The sequence below is a fragment of the Globicephala melas genome, chromosome 1, assembly GCF_963455315.2.
Source record: "Globicephala melas chromosome 1, mGloMel1.2, whole genome shotgun sequence".
NCBI classification, from domain to species: Eukaryota; Metazoa; Chordata; class Mammalia; order Artiodactyla; family Delphinidae; genus Globicephala; species Globicephala melas.
In genome coordinates, this window is record NC_083314.1 from 71,215,608 (window position 1) to 71,239,054 (window position 23,447).

Genomic DNA, 23,447 nt, shown 5'->3' on the forward strand with positions numbered 1-23,447 from the left:
GTTGGAAAGGGAAGGAGAGCTGCTGCTGGCGGAAGTGGAAGAAAGGCTGTGAGAACGAGTCCGCTGTTCACCAGGCAGAAGTCGGAGGGCGGGCGAGGCGTGGAGGGCTTTCCACACGCGGCCGTTCTGCGTGTGGCGGTGGTGGGGGCGGGGTGGGGCGGGGGAGAGGCCGTGGGTGGGAGGGGCGAAGGCAGGCAGGCAGGCAGGCAGGCAGGCAGGAAGACCAGCAGCAGCAGCCGCCAGCAGGTGAGGAAAGATGTGCTGCGAAGGACTGAAGGGCTTCCCGGTGTGGGTGCAGGTAGGAGGGGGCGTAGGAGCTGGCGGGGAGGGCGTTTTTCCGGAAAGCCCGTGGCCGGAGGGTTCGTAGCGGGCCGTTTCTGCCAGGCCCGCGGCCGTGGCTGAGAAGGTCCCGCGTCTGAGAGGCGTGGATGTCCGGGCCGCAGTTTGGAGAGGTGGCAAGAGTGCAAGGCGCGAACGGACTGGAAGGCAGTAAAGCGCTGCCATAGGGCCGGGTGCGTTTGTCGGGCGGGCCAAAAGGCTGGCTTGTCAGGAGTGGGATTCGAACCCACGCCTCCAGGGGAGACTGCGACCTGAACGCAGCGCCTTAGACCGCTCGGCCATCCTGACGGCGGGCCTGGGCGTGCGCGTGGCCGCTCGGCTGGCTGGGACCCGACGCGACGCGCAGCCCGGTGCCCTTGGCGGGACGCGGTGCTCCGCGCCAGGCGCGCGGCCGTGTGGGGGAGCGACGGAGCGGGCGCGCGGCGGCCGACGGGGAGCAAGGCCAGACGACGCGCCTGGCTCCGCCGCGGTGGCGTCCTCGCCCAGCCCTGGCCCCGGACGGAGCCGGGCCGCGTCTTGCCAGCCCCTGCCGCCGGCCCCCACCCGCGCCTCTCCTCGCCGGCCATGGCCAGGCGCGCTCCCACCCGCTCCTCGCAGCCTTGCTTTCGGTCTCGCCCCCCTCCTCCCGGCTCGATCCCTGCGTCGGAGGCAACAGGCAGCGCGCACTCGGAGCTTTCAGCGCCACTCGGGTCCGGGTCCCTGTCGGGTCGGGGGCTGCTGCTTTGGAGGACGCGGTTGGTGTGGCGTTGGGTCGGCTCGGGCACGTGCCGGGCGCCCGTGGTGGGCAGGTGGCCGGAGGGCGGGGGGAGGCGTCGGCCGGCAGCCCGAGAGCGTCCGGGCGCGGGGGCGGTGGCCGCCGTCCTCATTAGTATAGTGGTGAGTATCCCCGCCTGTCACGCGGGAGACCGGGGTTCGATTCCCCGACGGGGAGGCAACACGTCCCCTTTTGGTGGCTGGCGCCGCTCTCTGTCCCGCCGCCTATCTCCCAAGGACCCTGCTTGTCCGCCCTGTGCCCTCCGTCCTCCAGCGAGGCGCAGGGCCCCAGCGCGTGCCCAGCCTGCCCACCCTCGACCCCCTCCAGCCCTTCCTCGTCGCCGGGCACTCAGTCGCCACGGCCGAGCGACGGCCTCCTCTGGACACCACAAGCTCTCGATGACGTTGCGGCCCGCCCAAAGTGGCTGTCTCCGTGGGCTCCTTGCGTCGCGACGCAAGGCTGCGCAGCTATGCACAGCTGCATAGGTGCCCAGCTGCCGGGACGGGTGGGAGGCGGATGAGTGCCGTCCCCTGTCGGTGTGGGAAGTGGTCTGCGAGGCACCCGGTGGAGAAGGGCTTTGGCGAGCCGGGGTGCTGGAAGATGCGTGCGCCGGGGGCGGGGGCGGGCCGCGGCGTGGAGCCGAGGGACCTGGAGCAGCAAGGCAGCGAGAGCGCCACCCTGAGGCGGTCGGGCTGGTGGCCGAGGGCAGCTTCGTAGGGCTGGCGCGGGTGGGGCGCCGGGGGGCCTTGGTGGCGCCTGTGACATCACTGAGCTGCCGGCCGGCGTGGCGTCGGGGCAGGGCTGCTCCAAGCGGCGGCTGCGGCGGCGGCGTTGGCGGCTGAGGAGGTGGAGGACGACGAGGAAGAGAAAGGGGAGCAGAAGGAGGAAGAGAAGGAGGAGGAGTCGGAAGAGAAGGAGTCGGAGGAGGAGGAGGAGGAGGAGGGGGAGGAGGAAGCGGCGACGAGAGTGCGCTCGGGCGAGCCCGGTGCCGGCGTCTCGGGGCGGCCCGGGCTGTGCAGCGTTGGTGGTATAGTGGTGAGCATAGCTGCCTTCCAAGCAGTTGACCCGGGTTCGATTCCCGGCCAACGCAGCGGGCTGACCTTTTGCCGCGCTCCGCGGGCGGCCGGCCGGCCGGGGCCCTGTGAAGGAAAGCTGGGAGCAGGGAGCTCGGCGGCCCTAGCGGCTCTTCTTGTGTGTGCGAGAAGCAGGCGCGCAGTGTTCTGAGGGTGCTGCAAGCAGGAAGGACGGGAGGACACGTGGATTGCCAGGGGCGGCGTGTGGCTGGACTTGGAAAGGCCGGGTCTTGGCGCCAAGGTGGCGCCGAGCGGCTGCTATGGGTCGAGCAGGAGCAGTGGTAGAGCCCGACGCTCCCTGGTGGTCTAGTGGTTAGGATTCGGCGCTCTCACCGCCACAGCCCGGGTTCGATTCCCGGTCAGGGAAGCCTTTCTTCTTCCTCTCTACCTCACACCCTCCACATCCCACTTTTAGGCCACGCTTGTTCCGCGGCCTCGGCGCCTCGCCCTGCACCTGCAGCCCAAGCCGTGCCAGGCAACCTCCACCCTCCCTCCGCTGCCAAATCTTTTGGCCGCCCTGACGCGCGCCCACTCGAGGCCTTCGACGTCCCGTGTCTTCGTTTTCGGACGGTTGCCTAAGCCTCAAACACGAGTGGCCGGGGCGGCGCCTCTCCCCGCCGAGGCTGTGGCCACGAGCAAACGCCCCCGCCTGTGTTTGGACTCTCTAGCACCACTGCCTCCCCCACGACGCCCCTCACGTCTGACCACCCACCCCTTCTTTCCTTGTGAGGTGCTGGTGCTGTTGGTGCTGTTTGTGGTAAAGGTGGGGGTGGTGGGCCGGGGGTGGCCGTGTTGAGTGCCCGCAGCGGCGGCGTCCGCGAGCGGGAGAAGGATCTATCTACATCTCCAAGTCGGCCCAGTCGCAGGGACTCGCCTCCCTTATCTGTCTCTTACGCCAGTAACCGCTCCGGGCAGCTTCCCCGTTGCGTGCCAGCTCCTGGGCTGCCTGTGAGTCCTGTTTGCCGGTGGTGTGCTCCTAGGGCGTCCTGGTCTTGTGCGGGGCCCGGGAGCAGAGAGGCGGACTAATCACCCGGGGAGCAGAGATGTGAAAATGAATCTGGACACGTGCCAGTAGTTACACCACCGGGCAGTGGAAGTGAGAGAGCAGGCAGGTACCGCAGGCCAAACTTAGCCAAGCAGGTGGGAGGCTGTGGAGGCAGATGCCTGACAGGGTGGACTACCAGCCATCATCTTGTTCCAGTTGCATGACTGGAATAAGTCATGCTTATTCCTATTCAATGCTCTCAATCCTATCACAGGGAGGCAGAATATTACCGAGAATACCTCCCTCCCCCACCCCCCAACCAAACACAATATGCCTCTCACGTAGATATGACTTATAATAATTTCCCATTCCGCCTTACCATCTGTGTACCCAGAATGCACCATCCTTCTCTCCACCCCTGCACCTGTCTTCTGATGATGCTCTCATAGTAAATCGCAGACCTCATTTTTTTTAGGCCAGATGGCTGCACCATTGCAGTAATTTCATTTGTTAAGGATACGTTCACATAACCTCCTTTTACACTCTGGCCTTGACTTTTGTTCTCCTCTTTTCCACCCGGCCTCTCTTTCCAGCACAGCTCCCCACCTTTTTCACACCACTCTGTCTTTTCTTTGTCACCATCCTTCCTTACCAGGAAATGGCATTCTCCTTGGTGCTGAGATTTATCTATTTATCAGTTTCCAGCTCCTGTCATTTCTGTTTAATATTTTCCTTGACAGTTACCTTTCTATGCAGGTGGAAGTTTCTGCGTTCAGTTCTCCTTCTAGACTCTTCTAGCTGCTATTTTTTTTTCCTTTTTTTTTTAAATAGGACTTTGATCATCTGACTCTTCTTAAAAATTTTTAAGAAAAAAAAAAAGGAAGCCTCTCCACTCTGTGGACCCAGACTTTCTCTATGCCTCTTGCACTTCTAGCAAATCTTGTCTATGGAATTTTTACAAAAGCCTTTTGAATCAAATCAACTTTTTCCCTGGAGGAAGTGACGTCTTCCATTTGTATCTGCTTTACCTCCTAGCTAGGAATGACATCGTATTATTTTTCATTTTATGAATATCATTTCTGATCTGGTTTTACACATAGCAGAATCAACATGTTTTTCTAGAAAAACTGACCATATGATTATATAGGTAAATTAACACCCAATTAATAATTAATTGATATTAATATAAATTAATTACATTAATAGTAATATATTAAGTGCTTTTTTCGGTATGTAATTAATTATATGATAAATGTGATAATACTAATACGTTAATATTATAACACTAATGATTATTAAGTAATTAATAATCAATAAGTAGGCTTTTTCAGACCTTAAGTAAGTGTAATTGACACTCTGGTTTTCTCAACTGAGGAACTTCTGGATGGCAGGAGCCACCAGTAGAAATGCCAGAGCATCTGGTAAAATTGCCCAGTCTGCGCAGAACTCTGAATGGTTAACTGCTTTTAGAATTCCAAAGAATCCGGGGTAACTACGTTCATTACTAAAACTGATTTTCTTGATTCAAAGTAACTTGCAGGTGGGTTTCATGTTTCAGAATAAAAAATTATAGTGATACTCATTAAAAACTAGTGATTCTCTATGGCGAGCCATGGCCCATCAGCAATATTTTTGTATCACTACGTGTTAATAGGAGTAGCATTGGCGGGGAGTATTCAACCTACAGTCTCTCAGGTCCCCAGATGTTGCTCTGCCTCCAGTTGGTGTATTTGGTACTCCTTGAGAATCATTCAGGGAGAGCTTCGGAGCTCACTGCCATATTGAACTTATGTCTTTGAATAAACCCAGCATCTGGGTTTAAAATTCAGAATGAGGCAATGAAACTGGGCTTCAAAGACGTTTACTGAAATTCGGACATCAGGCTGACTTCCCAAGCAGGGATCATTAGTTCAAATTAGCAGCGAACTATTTGCCCAAAACCCACCCCCGCTCCATTCTCCGTTCCCTCAAGCCATTCTCACTTCCATCAAGTAGTGAATTGTTTTACTCGTGTCTCTGTCTCAACTTTGGGAGAAAGAGGCAGTCGCTTCCTGCTGGAATTGGGAAGAAAGGAAGTAAGGATCCTAGTGTCACGTGCAGGGATGATTTCTTGTTTTAGTTTTTAGAATCACACAAGTCAGACCTACTTGCAATGTGAAAGTGAAGAAGTGGAAATCTTAGCAGAGGGACGTGGTGTTTGATTAAAGATCTGTGAATATAACCTGCAAGGATGAATATGCTGCCTTGGCTTCTGTGGTGCAAGTGGTTAGTGTGTTAGGCTATTAGGTGTAAAGGTCATTGGTTCTAATCCCACTCCTGGACGTTTGTAACTTTTTAAATTTTTTGAGGTAACGTTGGTTTCTGGGAGGAGAGAGTATTAGGGAATAATTGCTTAACGGATATGGAGTTTTATTTTGGATGATGAAAATGTTTTGGACTAGATAGGGGTGGTGGTTGTGTAACCTTGAGAATGTATTGAATGCCACTGAATTGTTCACTTTAAAATGGTTAATTTTATGTTATGTGAATTTCACTTAAAAAAAATTCAATGTGGTCCCTGATGTCCAATGCTCAGCAGGTTTAACTGTAAATCAATATATTGTTGGTTCAAGCGCTCCCAGGGAAGTGTGTTTTAGCCTACTGTTGCCCAGCCCTGCTGTTTCTCTGCCAGAAGGGACTTTTTCTTTCTTAATTCATCCCTCTTATGCAACCAGATGAAAGCATCTTTGCACTACATCCAGGTAGGGCAGAAGCAAAAATGCTCTGAAAAAGCAGTTATCCTAAACTAAAGCCCAACCAAAGCAATTCTCTCTGTGTGTGCTCAGTATAATGGTGTCACCATCTGATGGTTACTTTTATGTGTCAACTTGACTGAGCCATGGGTTGCCCAGATATTTGGTCAAATGTTATTTCAAGTGTTTCTGTGACGATGCTTTTGCATGGGATTAACGTTTCAATCAGAAGACTGAGTAAAGCAGACTGCTCTCCCTAATGTGGGTGGGCCTCATCCAATCTGCTGGATGACCGAATAGAACAAAAAGACTGTCCTCCCCCTAGTAAGAAAGAACTCATCCTGCCCAACTGCGTTCAAACTGGGAATTGGGGTTTTCCTGCCTTCAGACTTGGACTGGAACATCAGCTCTTCCTTGGTCTGGAGCCTGCTGGCCTTGAATCAGCTCTCCTGGTTCTCAGGCCTTCAGACTCCACCTAGAACCAAACCATCAGCTTTCCTGGGTGTCTAGCTTGCCAACTCACACTGCAGATCCATAACCACATGAGCTAATTCTTTATAATCTCTCTCTCTAGATATAGATAGATAGAGATAGCGATATAAATATAGATGTTATAGATATAGATAGATACAGATCCCCTAATGGTTCTGTTTCTAGGAGATCCTGAATAACACACCATCCATCCAGTCTAACATCCAAGAAACTTTACAGGCCCCCTTTTCTCCCTCCTAACTTCTAGTAGGCAATCTGAGTGTTCCTCAAGTTAAAGGAATCTTTTTTAAAAATTGGAAACATGATACTGAATACAATTTTGTGTGTGTGTGTGTGTGACATGCGGGCCTCTCACTGTTGTGGCCTCTCCCGTTGCGGAGCACAGGTCCCGGACGCGCAGGCTCAGCAGCCATGGCTCACAGGCCCAGCCACTCCGCAGCATGTGGGATCTTCCCGGACCGGGGCACGAACCCGTGTCCCCTGCATCGGCAGGCAGACTCTCAACCACTGCGCCACCAGGGAAGCCCTGAATACAATTTTAAGAGGGAAATGCACACCCATTAGCCCCGTACCTTCAAACTACCTGGCAACTGCTTGAGCTACTGAGGTGAAAACACTCCCCAAAGAACTTGACATTGTCCTCACTGGAGGGGAAGCCACAGAGGATGAAACAGAAAGGACTTGATGCTTAATGGATACAGTGGGTAGGAAAGGTTCTGAGCTTATTTCCAAGGGTGCTGTGATTCACTAGGGGTGGGACCCGGGAAAAGGTTCCTGGTGGGGGGAGTGGAGAAAGATGACTCAATTTAGGAAAGAAGGACCTTAGATCCAAGTGGTCAGGGCAAGGAGCTGATAGCTTGTTACATGGGTGGGCCTGGAAAGCCACAGAAGTCAGTGTGCCCTAATATCTGCAGCTGTGGGAATGAGTACAAATGGAGGCCCACATACCACATGTTTAAATATTTTAAACTTATAAATTAAATTAATAAAGAGTAAAATAAAATAAGATCTTTCTTCCTACCTTGACAAAAATACCTTCTGAAGGATCTGTGAGGCCAGTTTTACATTTAGAATTATGGGACTCCCCACACTTCTGTGCCTAAGCATGGTGGCACAGGGAGGACCCTCTATCAACTCTAGCTCCTTTCTGCACTGAAAGGGCACCTCACCTCCCTTGTCCAAGTTCTGTTCAAACTCCTGCAAACAGCCTTCCTTTGGCCACCTGTGGATCCTTGCCTGTATGCACTGGAGGCCTAATCCACCTCAGCAGTACTGATGGGAGAAGAAGCCTAATCAGAATTCAGGCATTTGTGCAGGTCATTCCCAGGTCACAAATAACAGCACAGCCAAGAAGAAGGGTGCAGCTCCAGGTGGGCGTTTCCCATTGACCCTGAATGTTTCTCCCTCTGCACTGGGGAGAGGTAAATTTGGAGAAGATCAGGAATATTGTCCTTTTAGGGGAAGGGAGGGCAAAAAGGGACATGTTTTCCTCAGTCAAACATGGGGAAACTACAGAAGGGAGAGAGGCACACAAATTTTAGGAATGGAAGGAAGGAAGGTAGTATGGGAGGGAGGGAAGGAAGAAGGAAGAAAGAAAGTAGGAAGGAAAGAAGAGAAACCCTTGTGGTCAGAGAGTCAGTGACAAAAATGCTGTAGGAAAAATTATCCTCTTCCTGCCTGGCTTGACTTGTCACAATCTTTCTTCCAACTTTTCTGCCACTAAAGTCCCCTTCCACCCTTTGACCCAGATGGCAATCACTGCACCACCACCACACACACCACTTCAAAACATTCTTCAGACATCCCTGAAAGTTTTCTCATACATATCTGAATCATTCCTAAGATATTTTTCCACAAGGTGCTGACTGCAGCCTCCTGACCCTGTTTCCTGGTAGTCTAGTTGCTAGGATTTGACCGCCGCAGCCCAAGTTCGATTTCCAGTCAGGGAACGGCTGTTTTTTCTTTCTGGTCACCTATATTCTATTGCTGTTGAGACTCCCACCGCCTCTGCCACAGCAAAGCCTTGCTTGCGTGCAATCTTTGAGATATGCAAGTGATCGCGTGGCTCCTGATTTTTGCCCACCAGTGCTGAACTTGGAGATCCTTAGATTAAGGGGCGGCACACGAAGTCTTCGTACCTCTCAAACGTCTCCAGGTTATCCTGAAGTCAACTTTGAGAATTGCGGGACGACGTCTCTTGAGAGCCAAGGAAGGACTGTTGTCATGTAACTTGCCATTTTAATAATATCATCCTTGATCTTTTTTTTTTTTAATTTATTTTTGGCTGCGTTGGGTCTTGGTTGCTGCGTGCGGGCTTTCTCTAGTTGCGGTGAGCGGGGGCTACTCCTTATTGCGGTGCGCGGGCTTCTCACTGCGGTGGCTTCTCTTGTTGCGGAGCACGGGCTCTAGGCGCGCGGGCTTCAGTAGTTGTGGCTCGCAGGCTCAGTAGTTGTGGCTTGCGGGCTCTAGAGCACAGGCTCAGTAGTTGTGGCGCACGGGCTTAGTTGCTCTGTGGCATGTGGGATCTTCCCGGACCAGGGCTTGAACCCATGTCCCCTGCGTTGGCAGGCGGATGCTTCCGCTGCGCTACGAGGGAAGCCCATCCTTGATCTTTTTATTACAGTTCCTGCCTTACAGGTAAAGTTAACTAACCGATTATTATGTAGAAATGTGTTCTTATTGTTACAAATGTGTTCTTATTGGATGAAGTGTGGTTTTCTATGACTAAAATACGTAAAGAAGCATAACAGATGTTTTCAACTAACTAATGGGGCAACTGGGAATATCCGGCTGCAGCCACCAGCAGAAACAGCAGTGGACCTGATAAAGTTACCTGGGCTGTCTACATTTCTGAATGTAACTGCTCTTAGGGTTTCAATGAACTGGGCCGGGGGGGTGGTGCAGGGGGATTACATCCATTACTAAAACTGTGCCTATGCCAATCAAGCCTTAATAGATTTATAAACCATTTGCAATAACTCACTCATTTCATGTAGAAATTACTTATATTGCACAGTTAGGCTGGGTGACGACAAGCCACAGAAATCAGTAATTCCCAGTGTGGTGAGGCACATGTAAGCAAGTTCGAATCTGCACAGAGGACTTTTTCATTTTTCACAGTCACCTTGTTCCCTTCGTAAATATATGCCTCAAGACCGGATGACTTGGGGTGCAGGCAAGCAAGCCTTGGTAAAGGCTCAGGCATTGAAGCCGCAGCAGCCATAGCAACAATAGAATGTGGGTGATCAGAAACAGAACTAGCTTTCCTGACCGGGAATCGAGTCCGGGCTGTGGCGGTAAAAGTGCCAAGTCCTAACCACTAGACCACCAGGGAAGGGCACTAAAAAGGACAGACAGCACCTTCTAGAAAAAGATCTTGGGAATGATTCAAACAACTATTAGAAACTTTTAGGGAGGCCTGAAAAATGTCCCTGAAATTTTAAATAATTTTATCTTTGACCGAGCGTTTTGTAACTGGAGTCCGATGGAACAATGGAGCCTGCTGGATAAGCAGATACCAGCAACATTCTTACCTGCCTTCCTTGTCACCCATTGGTATATAGCACTTGCTATGCTTGATGAACACAGAATTCCGGATGGACCCACTATGCAGTGGGTCCTAAGATGAGTAGTATAAGGTAAGTACATCGCCTCTTACTAAGAGGTTACTCATCCTAAGATGAGTAAACCTAAGATGAGTAGAATAAGGTAAGTACATTGCCTCTATGACTGAATAGGCTGACCTGCTTGCCTCAGAGGCCGCACTTTCCCTCCAAAGCAGAACTTGCTTCAGACGCAAAAAGGGAGTGACATTCTAAGAAAAACAAACGACCAGGGAATCCTATCATATCACTTCCCTGAATTAGCCAACCACTTATGCTGAAAACGATGACATAGAAGGAAAGAGAAAGACAGAACAACCCATAGTTCCTTTTCCTTTCAGTCCTTACTTATCAGCAAGCCAAAGATAGAAAATGTTGGTAGTATGTGTGTATCAAGAAGTAAAGTACAAGCAGCTGAGTTAGTCCTGTGCAGCATTTCCACTGTTCTGGTAGGGACAAAAATTCATGTGCCCATAGGAGCTATGAAATACGGATTGTGTCGTTTCAGTGATTCAGCATATGAATTAAATGCTTTTATATTTTCATTGTCAAATAAAAACAAATCTAGACTTAGATAATGAAAGACTTTTCAAAAAAACCATTGCAATAGGGAGAATGTTCCAATCTCAGAAATCTGCAAGCATCTCAAAATCAAACAGAAAAAGGTGTTTCTTGCAATAGGTATCTGAAATGGGGGGGTGGCAGTCTTGTGGGACTGAGCCCTTAACCTGTGGAGTCTGTGCTAACCACAGGTAGATAGTATCAGAATTCAGTTGAATTTAGGACACCCAGCTGGTATCAGAGAACTGGTCAGTGGGGAAAAACCCACACATCTCTGTGTAGAGGAATAGAGGTTGTTGTGTTCAAATACTTTTATCCCAGCAGCTCAGAAACCATACTTGCACATTTTAAAATGTGGGTAAGGAGGGAGGGGTAAGCAGAGCTTCCCAGAAACTTTTAAGGGGAAGTTGAGGAATCAATGGAGAGTGAATAGATGGCATGATCAGAGCAGTTTCCCGGGAAATGTGTCTCCCTTTGGCCAGCTGATTCTCAGGATAAGCTGCTGAAAGGGACATATTCTGCATTTTAGTGCTTGTTCAATCTCAGGGGCAATCCAAAGTTTAAGGGCCTGTGGGGAGTAGAGAAGCCTGACTAAAGTTAGGTCAAGATACAGCAGAGGATAAGAAATGGGCAATAGTGAGAACTTGGTCAACATTTAAAACTGGCATTGCACAATACAAAGATAACAAGTAAAGTTCATGCTATTTCAATTCTTAACTTTTCTTTACATAGAATGACATTAAATAGCAAATAAAAAACCCCATAACAAGTCGAGAGAGAGAGAGAGAGAGACCACAGAAAAAAAAGGAAGAAGTGTTATATTTCACTACCTTGAACAGCACTTTTCTTGCTGTTTTCTGAACAGGGGACTCACATTTTCATTTTACACTGGGCCCCATAATTTTGATCCTGGTACCAGAAGGTAAGATGGGTTTCCTGGTATACATTTGTATTTTAGTTATTAAGACTTTCTTCCTCAAACTTCCCAGCTGGAGTTTGTCTTGCTTTTGTTATCCATTTTGTTTCCTCCTTAATACTAAGCTTCTGATACTGTGACATCAACATTTCCATTGTTCTGGGCCTCGATCAAAGCAGCCAAAGAACGCCCACGCTGCGCCTCCCGTTCAAGCGTCCAGCTGGCCCCTGTGCCCAATGGATTGCTTTTTGATTTTCTTTGCATTTCGGGTAGAAGTCCACGGCTTCTTCCTAGTCCGTTCTTTGCGATCACCTCATTCCCCTTTGCTCAGGCAGGAGCTGAACAGGGCATGCATCTCGCCAGAGCACGTGGTTGGATTTTCCCTGACCGTTGCTTCCACTAGGCCACACCTAGCCTCTGCTCCTCCCAGACCACAGCAGTGCAGCCTCCTCATTCTATGACCACCTACCACAACCCTGCGGGGAGCAAATGGGTTTGGGTGGGGGAGGGGTGGAGAGCCGACAGTGTTTCCGGCATTTCCACCATGTGCCACTTCTATGTTGGTCTCTCACTCTCTCCTTTCTGGAGGGGACTGGATGCTGCTGGTAGCCTGGGAGCTAACTGGACCAGAGCAATCAATGTCTGGAGCTAGCTGGACCCAGGGTAGACCCAGGCAGTTGAAGGAGATAACCAACTTTGATGAAACGCCCCATATCCTTCCTCATTAGTAGAGTAGTGATTATTATCATCTGTCATGGAGATTAGGATTTGATTTCCCAAATATTTAATTAATTTTGTGACCACATCACATTTGTTTATTCATTTTATTTCCTGGCCTACAAGTAAAATTAACCAGTTAGTTACTATACAGAAATACATTCTTATTTTACAAGAAATACAAATGGATGACATCCCTGATTTTGCAAAAGCTCAGGAAGTGTATTGAGTGGCTCTGGATTTCCCTATGAGGCACCTGGTGACAGCCACCAGTGGAAAGACCAAAAAGGTAAAATTACTGGGCTTCCTAGAACTCTAATTTTAACTATTTTTAGTATTTCAAAGTGGGAGAAAGTGTCATCATTATTAATGCTGTGCCTATGCTAATATAACCTTTCAAGATTTAGAAGATATCTGAAATATTGTGCATGTTTCAGTGTGAAAATTAATTTTTTAAAGTATAAATCAGGGAATTCCCTGGTGGTCCAGTGGTTAGGACTCAGCGCTTTCACTGCTGGGGCTGGATTCCATCCCTGGTCTGGGAACTAAGATCCTGCAAGCTGCGAGGCAATAAATAAATAAATACGTGATTCTCAATGGGGGTGGGCATTTTGGAATTACCTGAAGGACATCTTCAACCTTCACAGCCTTCACTCAGGTGCTGATCAGCCTAGCAACTGGGTGTTCGACACTGCCCTTTGTTTCTCTTGAGAATTATGGCTGTGTGGGCCTGTTCTCCTCCCTTCCTCCAAAAGTGGGAGAAGGGGCTGGTGTCTGTCTGGCTTAATAATTAGTGCCAGGACTCGTAAAATAATGATGCCCAGTGTTGTTATGCCACGTGTCTGAGAGACCCCCATATAGGTACTGTGATATTTTGTTATAATAAGAAATATATATAATATAAATAAATGTATATTTATTAATATATATAATATAAATAAATAAATATAATAATTATATATGTAATATAAATAAATATATATAAATATGTATATAAATAAATATATAAATATATTCTTATATATAAATAAATATATATAAGAAATATATATATTATATATATTATATATATAATAGATATTATATATATATATATATATATATATATATATGTCTTTATTCCAGGCTCCTGGCCAGAGCTCCTAAAACCTTTGTAAGTTCCTGAGAGAGAAAAGTACTAGGAGCATCTTTTGTTCTAATTTGGTCTTTGACCTGGTTCTTGTCACAGAGCTCCCAAATCCCTTGGAATTTCCTGGATGATAGGAGCATCTTATGTTCTATTGAGGGAAATTTTGGCGGGCTCCTGGATAGCTTCAGAATGGGGCCTGGTCACCAGAAAGAACGTTATGATTAGAAGCTTGAAAATTTCAGCCCCCCCAACTACTCCCCTACTTTCATCCTTTGGAAAAGTGCTGGAGATTGAGTTAATAACCAAGCATGCCTAACTATTTACAATAGCCAATACATGGAAGCAACCTAAACATCCATCAACGGATGAATGAATAAAGAAGATGCGGTGTATATACACAATGGAACACTTCTCAGCCATTAGAAAGAGTGAAATAATGCCATATGCAGCAACATGGATGAACCTAGAGATTATCGTACTAAGTGAAGTAAGTCAGAAAGAGGTGAGTACCATATGATATCACTTATATATGGAATCTAAAATATGACACAAATGAACTTATTTATGGAACAGAAACAGACTCACAGACACAGAGAACAAACTTTTGGCTACCAAAGGGGAAATGGGGTGGAGGAGGGATAAATTAGGAGTTTGGGATTAGCAGATACAAACTACTATATATAAAATAAACAACAAGCTCCTACTGTATAGCACAGGGAACTATATTCAATATCCTGTAATAAATCTTAATGGAAAAGAGAATGAAAAAGAATATGTACATATATGTATAAATGAATTACTTTGCTATACACCAGAAACCAACACAACAGAAACTATAGTAAATCAACTATACTTCAATTAAAAAAAATAACCAAGCATGCCTATTAGATGAGGCCTCCATAAAAATCCCTTAACTAGGGGGTTCAGAGAGCTTTCAAGCTGGTGAACACATGGAGGTGCTAGGAAGGTGGTCCACCTGGAGAGGACATCAAAGCTCTGAGCTTCTCCCCACATACCTTGCCCTATGCATCTCTTCCATCTGGCTGTTTCTGAGTGGCATGCTTTTATAATAAACTGATAATCTAGTAAGTAACCTGTTTTCCTGAATTCAGGGAGTCATTCTAGCAAATTATCAAACCTGAGAAGGGAGTTATGGGAGCCTCCAATTTATAACTGGTTGATCAGACGCACAAGTGACAACCTGAACTTGCAATAGGTATCTGAAATGGGGGGGTGGCAGTCTTGTGGGACTGAGCCCTTAACCTGTGGAGTCTGTGCTAACCACAGGTAGATAGTATCAGAATTCAATTGAATTTAGGACACCCAGCTGGTATCAAAGAACTGGTCAGTGGGGAAAAACCCACACATCTCTGTGTAGAGGAATAGAGGTTGTTGTGTTCAAATACTTTTATCCCAGCAGCTCAGAAACCATCCTTGCACATTTTAAAAATTGATTACCAACTTGAATAACATATTGCCTTTTGTTCTAGGGTATTTCAATGTCCCATCCTGTAGACTTGCCATCCTGGATTAATTGATTATATAGTGCCAGACAAGATAATTCATTTCAGTTACAGTCAAACTAAAGTAATCTACAAACAGGTGTAGTTCCCATTTTATTCAGCCCTTTGGGTCTGTGAAAGATATGAGTTATCAAAACAAACAAATTAAAAAGACAAACGTTGCATTGTATTAGGGCTTTAGAGAAAACAAACTATTATGAATCATTCTATTTCTATTGTAGATGAAAGATAAATCTTAAATCATTCATATACATACTAAGGTTAACCAGCCTTTTAAATGGGTTGAGTAAAGTCTGCCTGTTAAAAGCTTACAGGAGATCCTTTACCATTATCTGATACAATTGTTTCAAACATCCCACTCTTGCAGAGAGGCTGCTACCTGTTCAGACTTCCCCAGACAGTGGCTTAAAAGATCATGGTTGCACACCCTGCAGATTTTGTGGCTTCACACAAAAGGAGTCAGGGGCCATGATAAGAAGTGAGGGATAATGAGAACCAACTAGGAATAGGAAAAGCCTAAAAACCCCTATTCACCTAATGTCTATACTCCTCCTTTTATACAAATGATATTATACTATATATATTTTTCTATACCTGCCTTATTCATTTAAATGATCTTCCTCATTCATTTTTGTGGCTGTATAGTATTCCACTGTGTAGCTGTTCATAATTTATTTCACCAATCCTCTATTGATGGACATTTAGGTTGTTTCCAATCTTTTACTATTACAAAGAATGCTGCTTGAATAACCTGTATATGTATCATTTTGAAAATGTGCAGCTATGTCTGGAGAATAAATTCATAGAATTGCTAAGTGAAAATAAATTGCATTTGTAATTTTTTTTTTTTTTTTTTTTTTTACGTGGGCCTCTCACTGTTGTGGCCTCTCCCATCACGGAGCACAGGCTCCAGACGCACAGGCTCAGCGGCCATGGCTCACGGGCCCAGCCACTCCGCGGCATGTGGGATCTTCCCGGATCGGGGCACAAACCCGTGTCCTCTGCATCAGCAGGTGGACTGTCAACCACTGCGCCACCAGGGAAGCCCTGTAATTTTTTTTTAAATTTATTTATTTTTGCTGCGCCGGGTCTTAGTTGTGGCATGCGGACTCTTAGTTGCGGCATGTGGACTCTTAGTTGCGGCATGCATGTGGGATCTAATTCCCTGACCAGGGATTGAACTCAGGCCCCCTGCATTGGGAGCATGGAGTCTTACCCACTGGACCACCAGGGAAGTCCCACATTTGTAATTTTTAAGGAATTGTATTTTGTTCATTTTTCCTTTTTACTGAGATTTAAAGTGCACTAACATTAAACTTACAGTTTGATGAGTTTTTACATATGTATACACCCGTGCAATCACCACTCAAGTTAAGGTATAGTACATTTCCAGCATCCTAGGTGCTTCTCTCCTACTCCTTCTCAATCTGTTCTCCCCACCAGAGGGAGCCACTATTCTGACATTTATCACAATTCTTGAAATTTCATATACATGAAAACACAGGGTAAGTTCTCTTTTGGATATAGTTTCTTTCACTCACATAATGATTATTAAATACATTCATATTGTTGAAGATATCTGTATATAGTTATTTTGTTGCTGTGAGTATTCCATTATATAAATATATCACAATTTATTTACCCAGTCTCCCAATAATGGACATTTGGGTATTTTTCCCAGTTTTAGATGATATTGGCACACCAGCCTTCTTTTGGTTAATGTCTGCATGGTATATTATTTTCTGTCCTTTTGCTTTCAACCAATCTGTGTTTTAATATTTAAAGTGTATTTTGTGTATTGTAAACAGCACACAGTTGCATTGTAGGTTTGTTTATTTATCCAGTCTAACAATCTTTGTTTTCTAACTGGACTATATAGTCTATTTACATTTAACGTGATTACTCATATAGTTAAGTTTATCTTACTTTTTGCTTTCTCCATATGTTCTTTATTTCCTTATTATTCTCTCCTGTCTTCTCTTGTGTTAATTGTATGTTTTGTTATTCAACTTTATTTCCTCTATTAACTTTGTAATTATATCTTTTTGTATTATTCTTTTAGTGGTTATCCTAGAGATTACAAGAGGCACCCTTGATTTCTCTTAGCCTAACTTAAATTAGTATATTTACAACTTCATGAGCAATGCAGGAGCCTTTCAACAGTTCAGTTCTATTTACCTTCCTGCCATTTCTGTTATTGTTGTCATATATTTCACTTCCTCATAGGTTATAACCCCCATAAAACATGGTTATCATTGTTACTTAAAACAGGCAATATTATTTCATATTTACATGCATTAGTTTGCCAGTGCTCTTCATTTTTTCTTATATATACATGTTTCTATGTGGAGACATTTTCCTTCATCCTGAAAAACTCCCCTCAGTCAGCTGGAAATATATTGTTCAGCTTTTGTTTGTCTGAAAATGTCTTTATTTTGCTTTCATATTCAGGATATTTTCACTGTTTATATAATTCTAGTATGGTAGGTGTTTCTTCTATTTTTCAGCATTTTAAACATGCTATTACATGCCTTCCACGGTTTCTGTTGGAAAAATCAGACATCATTGATATGGTATCCTTTTAAAAATAATATCTTTTTTTCCCCTATCTACTTTTATGATTTTTAACTTTTATTTTTAGTAATTTAACTTTGATTTTTTTAGAAATTTAGTAATTTAACTAAAGAAAAAACCAAGATGTGGTTTTCTTTGTATTTGTCCTGCTTGGGATTCGCTGAATTCCCTGAATCTGGAGATCGAATCATTCATCAGTTTTGGAAAGTTCTCAGTCTCTATCTCTACAAATATCACTTCTGTCCATTATCTTTCTTCTCTCCTTCTGGAACCAATTAAATGTTTCTGGTATAGTCTCTTCTTTCCCATGTTTTGCATGGTGTGTGCTTCAGTTTGGATATTTTCTACTGACCTGTCTTTGAGTTCAATAATCTCATCTTCTGTTGTGTTGTGTCCAATTTGATGTTAAAGCCATCCAGAGAGTTCAGTTCTAGAAATCCATTTGCATCTCTGTATGGATTCTTACATCTCTATTGAAATTCTCCACCTTTTCATCTAATTTTTCATCTTTCCCTCTGTTTTCTTTAAATAATAACCATAATTATTTTAAAGTTCTTATCTATAACCTTAAGCAATTGGCTTATCTTTTTTTTTTTTTTTTTTTTTTTTGCGGTACGTGGGCCTCTCACTGTTGCGGCCTCTCCCGTTGTGGAGCACAGGTTTTTCCAAATTATAGTTGGTGTCAGTGAAGTGGGATTTGCTAGAACCACCCTGACTCATGGAAACATGTGGTTTGGGAAGAGAAAGGATGAGAGGGTGGTGTATGAGGAACCTTTGATCCCTGGATGGCTACCTAGTCACCCATGGTATTAAACTGCAGCCGCACTTCAATCATTTACTAAAGGTAAAAGTTGCCAATGGAATTTAGAGATGGGGATGATCTGACTCCTGAAGAGCTGACTCATTGAGTGAGCAAGGAAATGCATAATAATAAGCACAGTAAACATACAATCCCTTGGTCACTGTTATCTGTAAAAGCTAAAATAAAGGAAGTGCTGGGTCAAAACTTGCTGCTCATCCAAACTCGGGGTTGGGTTGGTCTGAACTTCAGCCACTAACCTCAAAGCTGCCCACAACGGGAAAAATTATGCCAGGACAACATAAAGCACCTCCAAAGCCTCTGGTTAACAAGAAGGTAGTCAATGTTGGGGGAGGGCAAAACAAGAAATTACTGAAACCAGAGGGTATAGTGTGAATGGGGCTGTCTCTTATCCGTATCATCAGCTTCCTGAGGAAGCTTTATTAAAATGGGTGGTGAGAAGGGTTAATTTAGGGGCTGTGTCTTTGGTTTTGAATGCTGCAGAGTGGAAGAGCATGTTTACATTGATACAGGACCCACAGTTCACGACTGAACAATCACAGATGGCGTTACATGAGCCAGACACACAAGAGATTATTCCTGAGGGAACAGCAAGCCTAATGGACTGGATAAAAGCCACTGTAAAGTGTGTTTGTCCTGAGAAGGGAGACTGCCCAATTCCCCCTATAAATGCCAAATGGAGCACCCCAGATGAAGCAGTTGATATGCTTCGCATGTAAGCCATATGCGATTGGTTTTATGTTTACGGGATATTCACCTGCTGAATATGCCTGTTTATGCAAGTTATGGTAAGTGCTGTAACTAAGGGTGCCCCTGTTGCATGGACACCCCATGTGACATTACTCTTACAAAACAATAAGAATCCAAGAAGCCTTATCAGATTTGCTGTCTCAGCTTCCTTGTGTGGGTCTTACTGAAACGAAGGGCATTAAAATAATTAAAAAGAAAATGGAGAAAGACAGTGAGGAGAGTCAAAGAACTCTCCAGCTCTCTCCAACAGCGTGGAAATCTTTAGACGGCTATTAAGAAATGGGATGAATATGGTAGACATTGATGGTGTTGAAACAGAAGTGCTGATGCAGCACTGTAGAAGGTTGGGTGGATCAAGGGAACCCCTTGCTGGTTCCCCAACATCAAAAGGCCCCAAACAACTCTGCTCCATTTACCCCAGTTTAGAGGAATTATTAAAGCCAGAAGGCAAAGATTTTGATGAGAAACCCCACTCAGAATCGCCTGGGTCTGTGATCAAGCAGAATAATCAAGTTAAAAACTGACAAAAAGGGCCAGGGTCCCTTGGCTCAACCCTTCACTGGGGACCCAAAGCCTTTTGCACAAGAGTGGGTAAAATGGTCAAGGGGTGGAAAAGAGACGTTTCCAGGACCCCTTGATATAGGATCCCCACACACTATGGTACCAAAATCTATTAGTGAAACCCTGATATGGTCTACAGTTAGACTGAGAGAACATAAAAACGTGAGTGCTGATAAGATTATAAAAGTGGAAATGTTTAAATAAGATTCATGTAAAGTTGTGTCTCCTTTACGTGAATGTTTCCTGGAAATGGATATTATGTCTGGCTGGGGAACACTTCCTCTACCTAGTATTGTAAGACCAAAACCTGTTGATGAACTCCTCCTGGAGGCTACAGTTAGGAGTGTAGGGGTTAATGGAATTGCAGGAAAAGTTTGTAGGAGAATTGGTATGTTTGAACAGGTTTTATGTGAAGCGGTTGTGTGTCTTCTACCTGATTGTACTATGGGGGTGGACACTGTATCTGACTGGGAAACATTTTCCCTACCTAATATTATAAAACAGAAGGCATGTAAATCTGGGCTTCAAGCAATGTTAATTAGACACACTAACTGGGAGTTGGAGTGTGCTTACACTCAAAATGAGAGGCACTAAAGGAGTGTCCCCACTAGATAGATTTCTCTGTTTTACTGGTGGATCTGGGGGATGGGGGTGGGGAAGGATGGAGTATTCTTTCTTTCCCACATCATCTCAACTTTTTTGTCCCCCCTACCTGATGCAGTGGTCACAGGACCAGGGCTACAACTAGGGCTGAAAATAGGGATGATTCCTAAGCAAAAAGTGCAACTGTGTTTCTGATCTTTATGTCATAATTCCTAAGGGCCTGATGGGGCAGAATGTGCCTTCATACCATATGATAAAATTGGGGCTAACAGTGAATGCAGCTATGTTGCCTGGTGGTTAAGATAGCCCGCTAGCTCTGCACCTATGTAACCTTACCTTATCTGAATAGAAGTGGACTGATGGGGAGGCACATGCTAGACTATTATTACTGCCTGCAATATAGACCAGCACAGTGGCTGAACCTAATCCCTTCCAAAGGTAAAAGAATTTGGGTATAAATGGAGAGAAGGAGGAATAGTAGTAGTAACAGTAAAGTTATGAGTAAATGAATTATGTAATGAGGCAAAAATCCAATATTATATTAACACCTTGAAAGAGGCTCAGAGCAAGAAATGATATCCCCTCAGCTCAATTATATCAGATGCCTGAAAGGGTGAAGCCACATGTTTGCTGAGACCACGCCTGTTTTTGGAACTTGACAAGATGGAATGTAAGCCTGCAAACTGAGTGGGCTTGTCCCAGCAGACATTCTCCTACGATATGATGATGGACAGGAATGATTATTAATGACTGCTGGGAATTCTAGTAATGTGTCAGTACCTTTGAACTTGTGTTTCATTTTGCTGGGAGGGGTCTGTGGCCAGAGACCAGGAGTGGTGGGCTGTGAGAGAAGAGAAAAAAAAAAAAAAAATATATATATATATATATATATATATATATATATATATATATATATATATATATATATATTGGTCTCTGCCCCGACTCCTGGCACAGAATTCCTAAAACCCTTGTAATTTCCTAAGTGATAAGGGCAGTAGGAGAACCTTTTGTTCTAAGGAGGCAATTCTGGGTGGGCTCCTGCATGACTACTAAATGGGGACTGGTCACAAGAAAGACTAGCCATGATTAAAATCTTGGAATTTTCAGCCCCATCCATCAGAGAGGGAACAGAACTGAAATGGAGTTAATGATTGATCATGCCTGTGTGATGAACCCTCCATAAAATTCCAAAAGCATGGGAGTCTGGAGAGCTTCCAGGTTGGTGAATATATCTACACCGAGAGGTTGATGCACCCCAACTCTACAGAGACAGAAGCTCCTGCACTAGGTGAACCTCCCAGACCTTGCCTATGTATTTCTTTATCTGGCTGTCCATCTGTATCCTTTATCATATCCTTTAATAAATTGACACAACTGATGCAAGTAAGTGTTTCCTGAATTCTGTGAGCTGCTCTAGCAAATTAATCCAACCTGATGAGGGGATCACTGGAACCCCCAATCTATAACTCGTGGGTCAGAAGACATGACACCACAAAACTCCTAGAAAGAACATAGCAAAATATTCTCTGACATAAATCGTAGCAATATTTTCTTAGGTCAGAATCCCAAAACAATAGAAATAAATGCAAAAATAAACAAATTGGACCTAATCAAACTTATAAACATTTGCACAGCAAAGGAAACCATAAACAAAATGAAAAGAACCTATGGGCTGGGAGAAAATATTTGCAAACAGTGCGAACGACAAGGGCTTAATTTCCAAAATATACTAACAACTCATACAACTCAATAACAGCAACAACAAAAAGTAAAAAAAATGGGCAGAAGACCTAAATAGACATTTTTCCAAAGAAAACATACAGATGGCCAATAGGTACATGAAAAGATGCTCATCATCACTAATTATTAGAGAAATGCAAATCAAAACTACAATGAGGTATCACCTCACACCGGTCAGAATGGCCATCATCAAAAAGTCTATAAATAATAAATGCTGGGGAGGGTGTGGAGAAAAGGGAACCCTCCTACACTGTTGGTGGGAATGTAAATTGGTGCAGCCACTATGAAAACAGTATGGAGGTTCCTTAAAAAATGAAAAATAGAGTTACCATATGATCCAGCAATCTCATTCCTGGGCATATACTGGGAAAAGATGAAAGCTCTAATTCAAAAAGATACATGCACCTCCATGTTCATAGCAGCACTATTTGCAATAGCCAAGATGTGGAAAAAACCCAAGTGTCCCTTGACAGAGGATTGACTTAAGATGTGGTATGATGTACCATAGAATATTACTCAGCCATACAGAATGAAATAATGCCATTTGCAGCAACATGGATAGACCTAGAGATTATCATAGTAAGTCAGAGAAAGACAAATATTATATGATATCACTTATATGTGAAATTTTAAAAATAGTACAAATGAACTTATTTACAAAACAGAAACAAACTCACAGACATTGAAAACAAACTTATGGTTACCAAAGGGGAAGGGGGGTGGATATATTAGGAGTATGGGATTAACAGATGCACACTACCATATATAAAATAGATAAACAACTAGGATTTACCGTATAGCATAAGGACTATATTCAATATCTTGTAATGGAAAAGACTCAGAAAAAAAAAGAATATAGGTATATACATATATATGTAGAATCATATGTAGAATAGCTTTGCTGTACACCTGAAATTAACACAATATTGTAAATCGACTATAATTTAAAGAGAGAGAGAGAGAGAGAGGGCAGACCGCAGAAGCAAGAAGAACTACAATCCTGTGGCCTGTGGAACAAAAACCACATTCACAGAAAGATAGACAAAATGAAAGGCAGAGGACTATGTACCAGAAGAAGGAAAACGATAAAACCCCAGAAAAACAACTAAATGAAGTGGAGATAGGCAACCTTCCAGAAAAAGAATTCAGAATAATGGCAGTGAAGATGATCCAAGACCTCAGAAAAAGAAGGGAGGCAAAGATCGAGAAGATACAAGAAATGTTTAACAAAAACCTAGAAGAATTAAAGAACAAACACCTAGAAGAGTTAAAGAACAAACAAACAGATGAACAATACAATAACTGAAATAAAAAATACACTAGAAGGAGTCAGTAGCAGAATAACTGAGGCAGAAGAACAGATAAGTGACCTGGAAGACAGAATGGTGGAATTCACTGCCATGGAACAGAGTAAAGAAGAAAGAATGAGGGCTTCCCTCGTGGCACAGTGGTTAAGAATACTCCTGCCAATGCAGGGGACATGAGTTTGAGCCCTGGTCAGGGAAGATCCCACATGCCGCAGAGCAAGTAAGCCCATGCGCCACAACTGCAGAGCCTGCACTCTAGAGCCTGT

The 23,447-nt window shown here is 44.6% G+C and overlaps 1 long non-coding RNA gene and 3 other non-coding genes across 4 annotated transcripts; 3 read left to right on the plus strand and 1 right to left on the minus strand.

Moving 5' to 3' along the window:
• Positions 1-207: 207 nt before the first annotated feature.
• On the plus strand, positions 208-21,498 carry LOC132593617 (uncharacterized). The gene is made up of 3 exons (XR_009559315.1): positions 208-246; positions 13,630-13,802; positions 21,242-21,498. It is a non-coding gene; the product is annotated as an uncharacterized lncRNA (long non-coding RNA).
• TRNAL-CAG (transfer RNA leucine (anticodon CAG)) lies at positions 545-627 on the minus strand. Its single transcript has one exon. It is a non-coding gene; the product is annotated as a tRNA-Leu (tRNA).
• TRNAD-GUC (transfer RNA aspartic acid (anticodon GUC)) lies at positions 1,199-1,270 on the plus strand. Its single transcript has one exon. It is a non-coding gene; the product is annotated as a tRNA-Asp (tRNA).
• Positions 2,112-2,183, plus strand: TRNAG-UCC (transfer RNA glycine (anticodon UCC)). The gene has a single exon. It is a non-coding gene; the product is annotated as a tRNA-Gly (tRNA).
• Positions 21,499-23,447: the final 1,949 nt, after the last annotated feature.